General features: G+C 53.9%; 1 long non-coding RNA gene across 1 annotated transcript; it reads left to right on the forward strand.

Annotated features, from left to right (window-relative positions):
* Positions 1-644: 644 nt before the first annotated feature.
* LOC121488111 lies at positions 645-10,962 on the forward strand. The gene is made up of 4 exons (XR_005986979.1): positions 645-774; positions 3,242-3,428; positions 9,757-9,843; positions 9,954-10,962. It is a non-coding gene; the product is annotated as an uncharacterized LOC121488111 (long non-coding RNA).
* The last annotated feature ends 558 nt before the right edge of the window (positions 10,963-11,520 follow it).

Consider the following 11,520-nt stretch of genomic DNA (forward strand, 5'->3'; position numbering starts at 1 on the left):
AGGAGATTAGCTGACATTTATTGCGTACTTACCACATACCAGGATCTTCTGAAAACCTTAAATTATGTATTCCCCACAATAACCCCGGGGTGGCATACGGGCACCAGCTCCTATCAGCTCGCAAGAGCTGGTTACATTTTCCGGAATTTTGTAGTACGGGTGTTAAATACGGCTATTATCAAAAATTAAATTACATAAATTCACTATTAAATTCTATTAAAAACAAAAGTACTGTATACTCAAAACTCATTACTTCCCAATTACCCTGCTGCATTCTCTTGTCATCTACACGTTCGAGGCTTTCCACATCCATTAGATCTCTGCACGGTGGAAAAACCAGGTGCTAGTGGCCAAGCATCTCTTCCCAGCCCTACTTTTAGTGATGTCACCAGAAATAGTCAAGGACTACAAATAAGAGTTCGATTTATTTGTTGATTTCCTGGGCCCAAGAAAGTGATGGAGAAAATATTAATCATACAAATAAAGCTCAAAGGTGTGCCTGAATCTGCGGCTGTCACTTTGTGAGTCAGCAATCTGCGGCTGTCACTTTGTGAGTCAGCACCCATAAAAGGGTTTGTTTTTTTTTTTTTCTATATTTAAATACGACCATCTGATTCAGCAGAGCGCTCACTCCGGCCTTGGAAGAACGAGTGAGGTGCGTCTAGGCCTTTCACCGTTTCCCCGTCTGTCTTGCTCAGTAACGGAAACAAAGTGCCAACATTTGGGTTGGAGCTACACCTGCAAGCATTTAGTAGCACGTCCACTGCCTCCGAGGTAGGTGCAACCTGCCAGCCGGGATTACACAGGGTAGGGGGCTGGTTGGGGGTGGGGGGGCGGGCAGGGCAGGACTCCTGGAAGGCAGCCAAGCCCAGAGTCTGAGCTCTTCAGCACCCAAAAGAGGAAGAGCCAACCCAGACCTCCCAGACCATCCTGGGGAAGCCCATGGGGAGAGCCTGCTTCCAGTACCCACTAATCCGATCCCACACCGCAGACAAGAGGGAGCCGCTCCAGGGTGGGAGCCCAGGACAGAGAGAGAGACACACGGGACATGCCGAGGGCAGGGATGGTGTTTTGAGAGGCAAAGGGAAGCCCGAGTCGGGCAGCACCCAGCCTGTGCTGAGATAGCACCTGCTGGCCCAAAGCCGTGCCTGTGGGTTCGGGACAAGAGAGGGCAAGGTGGGACAGCCCGAGACTCCTGGAGCAGAGATCAGGGGCCTCGATGGCTCTTAAGGGGCCTGTGGGCATGAGCAGGGAGGTGGCTGTTGTGATGCCAACCAGGCTCAGAAGCCCTCCTGCCTCCTGCGAGAGGGGCCGTTTCAGGTCCCCGTGACGTACCCTCACCAAAGCACACCCTCCCAGCAGGCCCATGCGCAGGCAGAGATAGAGACAGCAGATTCAGGGAGAACTCAGGGGTGTGCACAGCTGGCCCGGGGGCCTCATTCTCATGGCAACAGTGGATCCAAATCCCCTGCACCTCTGAGGCCTACTCCTTGCCACTCAAGTCCCCTTCCTGCCTCTCCCACAGGTGCATCTGATGCGCCAGCCTCACAGTCTCCAGGCGAGTAGGGTCCTTTCCTGCCTCTCTGCCCTTACACAGGCTGCTTCCTTTGCTGAAGAAGTCAAAGAAGAAGATTTCACGGAGGCGGGGGTGTCTGTGCTGGATACTGAAGAGGGAGATGAGGCATTTTAAATAGCCCCGGGTTCCCATCTTCCACGTGCACCAGCATTTGTAGCACAAACAGCGCTGCTATGACAGGATGCACGTTCTCTGGCACACAGTAGGCGCTCAGCAAGCACAGGGGCTGCGTAGCTTAGGCAGGTTGCCCAGCTCTTTACAGGCTGGGAGCCACATGCACCCACGGATACAGAGCTACGTCTGACCTACAAAACTAGCAATTTTATATGTTCCAACCTAATCGCCTGTCTGTGACTCTGTAAATGGGGTTAATTGCAGTACCGCTCTCACAGGATTGGGGGGCTGGGCGGGGGACGAGATGAGTTCACACCTGCGCAGACACCTGGCTGTGCATGAAACAGGGCGAATAGGTGTTCAGACGACTGCTCACACTTCATACCTCCTACTCTGTGCTGGGCAGGGTCCTGAGTGCACTGACGCATTAACGCATGGGATCCCCCAACACCCTGCAACAAGTCCTGTTCTCTCAGCCCCATGGAGGAGCCTACCCCGTTGTGCATGGGGCCAGATAGGGAGAAGTGTGCGAGAGGGCCAGAGGAGGACCCCAACAGCCCAAAGCAGCAGCACAGGTGGGCGGCGGGACGCGGGCAGGGAAGCCCAGTGCATCTGGCCACTGAAGGGGGAGCTCAGGAAGCGTTGTGTGGATGCTGCACCTGGTGGGAGGCTTGGGGCTGCCACTGGTCTTACTGTCAAGGCCAGAGTGGGACAAATGAACCGGAATCTGGAGCCTGCTGGGTACCTCTGGTCTGTCTATCATCACATCTGATCACTGCAACCTTCTGAGAATGGGGAATGCTTCTTTGCTTCCAGATTTCACCCAGTCCTACGTTTGGCCAACCCTAACTCAGAACCCCACGGAGAAGGGGATTCTGGGAAATGCAGGTCCCCCTCCTCGGCCAAGCTGATGGAACCCAGTCCAGCACAGATGGTGATTCCAGGAATAGCATCATTCGGGGAGGGCGGACGGCACGGGCCTGCCCAGCACACTTCCCATTTCCTTCTCTTGTTAACAGAAACCCAGTCCCCTGGAGAGAGCCCATGCCCCAGCACAGCATCCAAGACTCTGCCAGCAGGTCCTCTCAGCCCCTTCCCCTGCTGCCCCCACCTACCCACCTGGCTCCTGCCATCCCCCAAATGCAGGATGCCCCGTTCCCGACATCACAACTTGACAACGACTGTTACTCACCAGAAATTCCCAGCAGGCATCTTCCCTGATCTCCCCACACCCCTGCCCCAGAGCCCTCTTCCTTGCCAACCCATCCCCCATCACTGCTAGCCTCACCTTGGGGCTGGCACCCTCCCTCACAAAGCCCATGGGCTCCAGGGAGGTTGATCCCATCGTCCCCAAGACGGGTCCTGGTGATCTCAGCCACCCAACACAGGGGATCACCGTGCGGGCTTCAGAGTCTGGGGCAGGTTCTTCTCTAGAGCTGCCCCAACCCAATTTCAACCCATGCCAGGGGAGTACTTTCTCCCTCTCCGGCAAGACAAGAACAAAGACACGCAAAGCCCCCAGGGTTGCTGACAGTCCTCTTTTGACTGTAGGATGAAGCCAAGGCAGTGGAGGGCAGAGCGGAGAGGAAAGGACACCACCTGAGTCCCGGCTGACCCCACAGAGCTGCCGAAGCAACCTGCCCTGAAGTCTGAACCGCCTCCATTGGAGATAACAAACTTTTTTCCATCACTTGTAATTCTGGAAGCATCCTGACAGATACACCTGCTTCTTGACCAGGTACGCTCTAATCCAGGCCCCTGCCCGCCCGCTACAAATGTCGCTCCCTCTGGGAAGCCTTGGCGAGCCTCTGAGTGGCATGCCTGCCCTGCGTGCCTGGTGCCCTGGGCCCTTCACTCCCGTCCCTGAGGGGTCCTCCCTCCTGAGAGCTGCTGAGCTCTTTCAAAGCGAATCCTCTCCCTGAGACTAGAGCCAGATAAGTGTATCTGGTTAATCTCCTCCACTCCACATTCGCTCAGCAAACATTTGCTGAGCGCCTCTAAGACGGGGAGTGCCAAGGCAGCTCGGGTTTTGCATATACATGTGCAGGGATGGGGGTGGGGGTGCAGAGTGGATTCCTGGCTGGAGGTGGGGGGGGGGGGGAATAGTCCAGGGGGGAGGCTGGAGAGCCTGAGTAAGATAGCAGCAGAGGCTCGACCTGAAGGTTGAGCAGGAGTTTGCTGGGTCCCAAGGGCGACTCGGGGCCTTCACCCTCCTCCTGGGTGTGTACAGGGCTGGGGGAGCAGGGGAAGCTTTGGGAACCGAGCAGAGTGCTGAAGCCACAAGAGCCAGGAGACCTCTGAGAGGTGCACCGTCCCCCGCAGCTTTGAGCAAAGGGTGAGCTCAGAGAGGTTGCACGCTCGTGTGCACGTTCATTCAGCTCACATTACGGAAAGTGGCTCCTATGTAACAGGCGCTGTACTTGGCACTTGGGACTCGTCTGGGATCACAGAGGCAGCTGACCTTGCTCTGGCTCAAGGGGTCAGGAAGTTCTTTCCCTGGGACTGGGGGATATCCAAGCTCACTTGCCAAGGTGAAGACGGAGATGTTAGGATCACAATTGGCTTGCAGGGTCATGAATCCAATCCCCGCCACAGAGCCAGGTGACATCTGGGAGTCTCTTCACATCTCTGAGCGTCTATGATGGGCTCATACAAATTCGTCCTCTCCGGGGTCCTGTCCGCACCCCCCAAATCTCTGAATAAGCCTGCCTGCCGCCCGACCCACGCCCTTGCAGCTGTGAGGAATGCCACGCACATAGGACGAGCTCTGTAAATATTTCATGCCTGTACGAATGGCAAATGCTCCCTCATGTGCGGTGTCAGTCAGGACTCATGCTGCAAGCAACAGAAACCCAAGTCACACTAGCTGAGGCCAGAAGGGGAATTAACTCCTTCACAGAATCCAAAAGATGAGATGAGCAAACTGAGGAAAGGCAGGAACGGCTGGACCTTAGAACAATAGGAACCAGAACTGGGCCAGAACCTTCTCTGCCTATCTCTCATCTCTGCTTCTCTTCATACGGGGCTTTATTCTCTCTCCTTACAGGCCAACTCCTCCCCGTGGTGCAAAGCCCAGAGGCCAAGTACCCCTGGCTTTTACCACCCTAGAGTCTGCACTGTGGAGGGAGCCTGGAGACTCCCCTTCACTGCCGTCTTGAAAAATCCCAGGCAGGGATTCTAATAGGCCCAGCAGGCATGCAGTGCCCAGGCCTGAGAAATGGAGGTCTCCAAAAACATGGCAGCAATGGCAGGAGTCTAGTGGGGAGCAAGGAGAGTAGAAACTTCTGGAAGGTAGAGAATGTTTATGAAAAGGGGAATGTCCCAAATGTGGGGAACAGACACTGGAAAGTAGCATTGTCCACTATAGTCCAAAAACTGAATCAGAAGAAAGATTTCTAAGGAGTCCCTTGCAAAGCCTTCAGGTCTCCCTGTCTATTCAGTATCTGATAACAGAATTAGCTGATTATATTCAAAATCACCCTAAACCCGGGGCGCCTGGGTGGCTCAGTCAATTAAGCATCCGACTCTTGATTCCAGCTCAGGTCATGATCTCAAGGTTGTGAGACTGAGCTCCGTGTTAGGCTCTGTGCTTGGTGTGGAGTCTGCTTAAGATTCTCTCCCTTACCCTCTGCCCCTGTCCCCCCCCCAAAGAAAAAGTACCCCAAACCTGCAGTAGAAGGGATGAAGTCTAGGATAAATCACTTCTCTCCACCTCGGTGTCCTCATCTAAGTAGGTACAGGTCGACATGGATCGTGGGGTATGAAAGCTAAAAGCATGGTGTTGGCGGCTGCCTCGTCAATGGTGGTGAAAGAGCCCAATCAGAACATCAGCTCCGGGTCAGCCGTGTAGACTCCAAAGCTCCAAGGGCACAGTTTAGTTCCATGAGGCCACGTGTATCAGCCCCAACAGAAAATCTGGAAAACCCCTGCTCGCTGCATCTGGGGCGCCCCCTTCTTCTAAGCATCCTCCATGCTCTAGAAGTTTCTGTTCTCCTTGTTCCCACCAGGAGACTCCTGCAGATGCTGCCGTGTGCTTAGAAGCCTTCCATTTCTCTGGCCTCGGCTGACTGCTCGGTCAGTAGGAACGGGCAGGTGACGGTGCCAGGGTGTACACCTGGAGAGGGACCCCTTGTCCTGCCGTGACCAGGCTGCCCCAAGCAGAGGCTCCCACTCCTACCAGCCCTACAGGGATCTCCAGGCCCTCCAGAGTCAGGTACCAGACTCAGCCCTCACCTTACCTCCCCATGCTCCTTAATCACATGCTTATGCCACACCAGGCACCCTAATTCCTGGTATGTCCCCTGGCCTGCCCTCCACCTGCCCCAGCCTGCCTATCCCCCAGACACCTGATCTCTATGTGCCCCTGCTGACTTCTCTTACCCACACTTTGGCCACCTGGATGCTGCTACCTTACACATCGTGACTCGCATACTTGCTCTCCTGAAACTTAACTGGAGTCAGGGAAATGCATTTCTTTTCATAGGATCCTATTCTCCCACCTTTTCCTCCAGGATTTAGTATGAGCTGACGTCTGCATAGACTTTTGGGGGAAGTTCTACAGCTCCATCATCAGTCAGAGGGCAAAAGATAAGATATTAATTTTCTATGCAAGCATGAGCCAGTCCGTTGTCCTCCCGAAGCTTCTCAAACACTGCTACTTTTTTAAAAAGATTTTTAAAAATTTATATGAGAGAGAGAAAGCACAAGCAAGGGGGGAGCGGGAGAGGGAGACGGAGAAGCAGACTCGCTGCTGAGCAGGGAGCCCAACGTGGGGCTCAGGTCCCAGGACCTGATCTGGGATCCTGACCTGAGCTGAAGGCAGACGCTTCACTGACTGAGCCACCAGGCGCCCCACACTCTGCAGTGCCCTGATCTCCACGGCGCTGGCTACAGGCAGGGCATCTTCTGTTAAATTCCACCGACCCTTAGGATGTTGCCACATATTTGTTCTTAATTAAAATCATTTGCAAACCAATGTTCTGTGGGAGCTAGGCTTTCTACAGACTTCAGAGGCCTACTAAGAGGAAAGGTAGGGTGCAAGGGAGTGGGGTGCCTTGTCCACGCCAACCTTAACCATGATGGTCCCTCTCACCTGCTGTAGAGTTTGAGAGAAGGAATCTATTGATAAAGTAAGGTTTGAAAGTCACAGATCCAAAGGACTCACTCAAATTCAAACACCGGGACAGACAGGTAATATACACGAGCACATCGGGCAAGACACGGACTAAAGGGAGCGGTCTGGCCTGTGGGGAACGGTCTCAAAAGCCCAGGTGCCCTGAGCTCTAGCCACGGGAGACGACAAATGTAATGTGTCCAACTCTCCCGAGTTTTCAGTCAATCTGCGATTTTATGTGGCTGTTTTCCAATTATTAAGACGTGTGCAGGTCCAGCAGACTCCTCTTTAGGAGCCAGATGCAGCCAGTGGACAGTCAGTCCACAACCGCTGGCTTGGGCACCGCCTTTGAGAAAACCCAGCCCGGAAGGACGGCTGTCTCCCCGAATTCATTCATAAGACAGCACCTGTCAGAAAGCCAGGTATCCCCAGCCCGGCACCAGCCCTTGGTAGCTGTGGAACCTTCGGGAAGGCCCTGCGCGCCCCCCACCCCGCCCCGGCAGACGTGTGCACGGGGGAAAGGTGTGCTGCCGGTCCGCACGGCAAAGGGCGTGTGTACCGCTTCCCTCTGCTGGATGGAGGAGGTGTGCTGGGGTGAATGAAGCAGGGGTGTGGGCGGAGGCCCCCAGACCGGCCCCAGGGGAGCTGCCCTCTCGGAAAGCCAAGCAGGGTGAAACGACCCCCTCCGTGTCTGCCCTTCGGTGCACAGACGAGGCGCGGGAGCCCCATCGGAGCGGAGCCGGGCGCCTGGGCCTGCGGCTGTCTGGCGGGATCATTAATAAGATAGATGCTCCTAATGGCTGCAAGAAGGATCATGGAGCTACTCATTATCAGGGGTTGAAATCGCTAATTATTCGTTTCTCTGCAGCTGTCACTCGCTGCACCCACCCGGGCCGCGGGCCCCCAGCAGCGGTCCTTTCTCCCTTGGCCAACAGGGGGCCGTGAGCACGCTTGGCTGGTCTCGGGGCTGGGGGGCAAAGTCTTCTTCCTGCGTTCAATACTTATTAAAGTTGATTAGAACTCAATGCACCATAAAATCTCTTTCAAGTCAGTGAAACGCCTTTGGCTACAGATTTTTCCCCCCATTTCTGTCCAAAAGGAACTCCCCAGTGCTCAGAGAGGACTGGAAAAATTAGATGAGGATTGAGAAGTGGGAGTGTGGCATTCCAGATTGGAAGGAGGGGAGGTGGCTTGGAACACTGAGGGTAGAAGATAGCAATGCCTGGAATGAGGGGCATCCAGTCAAAAGGGAGTGTGGATACAGGCGGGGTGGGGAGGCTGCCGGATGCACATATTTTTAGGAATGTTATTACCCTGGACCTAAAAATATGAGCCATGGCTTTCTTTAAAAGCGAGCTAGGCCCTATTTACATTTCAGAGCAAACAGCATATTGTTTTCATCAGGGGGAAATAAGCACTCATGTTTACCTTATGTTTCCTTCAAAATATTTGCATTTCAAAGCCTTCTGAGCTTTAAGTTTCAGAGCTGTTCAAAATGTGGCACCTGGGCTTCTCCCAGATGGGCCGTGTTTACAGCAGAAACCCATACTACCCAGCCAGGATGGCACCCCCAAAAAGGGCAGCGCCCCCTTTAAGGCCCATGACGCACCCCCAGGGGGTGGGACAGCTGGGAGCAAAGCTGGTGGCCACATGAGGGACCGGAGGGATGGGAGGGTCAGGCAGCCCAGTCACAAAGCTTCTGTGCAGGTTCTGCCGGTCTTCCCCTTGGGGGGTGGGGGTCCACCCTCTCTGCGGACTGTGGATGAGGGAGGACACCAGGCTGGGCTGGCGGTGCAGACCCTTGGCAGCCAGTCTTGGAAGGGCAGCCCTGGAGCCCTGGAGAGAGGGAGATGTTACACAGAGTCTGGGACACAAAGGGCAGAGAACAATCCCAGGGCCAGAGGGCTGGACCAAATGACCTCAGCCACCTTTTGAGGCCCCAAGACTCTCGTTCATTCTTTCAATAAACAATCACAAAAAAAATTTAAAAAATAAAAAAATATAAACGATCACTGGGGGCCCTGCCGGGTGCGGGCCCTTAGGCTGGAAACTGGGGCCACAGTGATGGACAAACTAATCAGAGCTTACATTAGTCAGAACCTTATTCCGGGCCAGGCACCGGTTTGGGTTGCACATTATTATCGATGAGGGAGCTTTGGAAATCCCAGTGCACAAGCCACACCCCAGACCAGATTAGAGCTGAGTCTCTGCTGGGGGGGCCCCAGGCACCATTAATTTCTTAATTGCCCACATGGTTCCGGCGCACAGCCAAGTTTGAGAACCAGCATTCTAAGTGTTCTGTGCATATGAATTCATTTAATCCTCAAAGAGCCTCCTGAGCCAGGTAGGAATGATTATCCCCTTTTCCATAATGAAGCACAAATATGTTTATTGGGCCATGGCGGAGGAGCAGAGTCGGGATGTGAACCCAGGATATGCTCTCCTGATGCTCTGCTTTTGCATCTCCCGGAAGCAATCGCTGTCCTCACGGAGCTCCTGCTCTGGAGAGAAGCCAACGGGCAGTCGAGCCCAATGTGGGAAGGGCAAAGTGGAAGGCACTGCAGCTTCTTCGGCCACCAGCAGTTCCCATCTTCACCTGCCACCTGCTACAGAGGCTGAGGAGTCAGAGACTCCCTGTCCCAGACTCCCTTGAAGTTGAGGATGTGGTCCATGAGATGGCCTGTGATGATGGCTTTGGTGCTTCTGGGGAGGGTTTTCCTCCGAGGTAACAGAGCAGGTGTGTAGGAGCATCACTTTTACCTTTTCAACTCATTCCCATCCTTCCACCTGGGACGCAGGCATGCAAGGAGCGATGTTTGGAGCTGCTGGTGGAGCCTTCTTGTGAGCATGAGGAGTAGGCTGAGAGAACCGAGGCTGGGAAAGCAACCCAGAAACGGCCCTCCTTCCACATTTCTTGGTAACAGAGATAACCAAAAGTCTTCCTTGTTTTCAGATATTCAGCTTCTTGCACCTGCATCCATTAGAAGGACGGTTGACGGGGATGAACAGAAGGCCCGAAAACCACGGAGGCTTCTGCAAGGTAGAAGTTTACTTCTCTTTCATATAGAAAGAACCTGAGTGAAGATAAGCAGCCTACAGTGATGGGGAAGCTTTAGAGTCAGAGAGAGCCAAGCATCTCTTCTCTTGCAGCCCTGCCACTCTTAGCACGTGACTTCCACTCGCCCGGATCAGCGGTGGCTGCCCAAGCCCCAGGCATCACATCCGTCTTCCAGTTAGCGGGAAGGCGAGGAGAGGTGGAAGAGGGTGTGCTCATCCTTCAAAGAACACTTCCCAGAAGCTCTTCTGTTTATATCCCATTGACTAGAATTTCAGCTACATCTGGCTCCAAGGGAGATTGGGAACCATGGTTATTCTGGGGAGCCATGAGCTTACCCCAAACGGGGGAGCCCACTGAGAAGGAAGAAGGGAAGGACATTTGAGAATAATAAGCAGTCTCTGCCATACGGCCGAGGCCACCTAATTAACCCGGGCAGCTGGGTGACACTTGGGTGAAGAGGGGCTCAAAGATGACTCTCCTGGTGGAGAAGGACGGAGACTCAGGAGTTAGCCAGGCCAGAGGAAAGAGAACAAGGTTCCAGACAGGAGCAACAGCTTGGGGGAAGGCCTGGCAGTGGGCCGAAGCTTGATGGAAGCGAGGCAGGTGGGAGACCTGGGCTTTATTCTAAGAGTCACAGACCCATGGGGAAGCGTTTGGGAGGAAACTGGCACGACCAGGGGTGCATTTTGGAACACTCATTGCAGTTGCTGCAGGCTGGAGGGTGGGCTAGCTTGGAGACAGGCGCACCTGGAGGCAGGGAGACCCCGTGGGAGGCTCCCAGAGGCCAATAAACGGAGGACCGTGGCTCGAAGCCTCACAGCGGCACCTCCTGGCTCACACTGGGAACCAGAAGACGGGTGGTGTGGAGCCGTGCTATCCAGAGAGCTGTCTGCAGTGAGATTCCACACCTGCAGCAGAACCTCCATCAGTGTGGCCTCCTTCATCGACGAAGTCTTACTCTAAAAATTTACACATGCGGGATCCCTGAGTGGCGCAGCGGTTTGGCGCCTGCCTTTGGCCCAGGGCACGATCCTGGAGACCCGGGATCGAATCCCGCATCAGGCTCCCGGTGCATGGAGCCTGCTTCTCCCTCTGCCTGTGTCTCTGCCCCTCTCTCTCTCTCTCTCTGTGACTATCATAAATAAATAAAAATTTAAAAAAAAAAATTTTACACATGCACACGCATACGTATACGCACGTATGCACACACACATCCAGCTGAATTACACATGTGCTTTATGTTGTCTTTGCTTTACCCTCTGGTGTGAGCTCCCTAGGCCAGCAGCAAGCTGTGGACCACACTTTGAACATCACTGGTTTCCAGGTGAGCAGACCTTGAATACATCAGGTAAGACTGCCCTCTCCGACCAGGGGAAAGGCTGGTTTCTCTGTGTTTGACGCAGCCTTACTATATATATTTTTTTCATATTTCAAGTTTTTTACTTAAATTCTAGTTAGTTAACATAGTGTAATAGTGGTTTCAGGGGTAGAATTTAGTGATGCATCACTTGCATCTAACACCCAGTGTGCATTACGCCTCACTATTTCTTTAGAGCGCTGGTGTCCCATGCCAACATCATCCCTCTCAGAGGTTCTCTGCGGTCTTTACCTGTGGTTCAGAAGTGGCAAACTCCCAGGGGACCCATCTGTGAGAGGAGG

The sequence above is a fragment of the Vulpes lagopus genome, chromosome 3 (assembly GCF_018345385.1).
Source record: "Vulpes lagopus strain Blue_001 chromosome 3, ASM1834538v1, whole genome shotgun sequence".
NCBI classification, from domain to species: Eukaryota; Metazoa; Chordata; class Mammalia; order Carnivora; family Canidae; genus Vulpes; species Vulpes lagopus.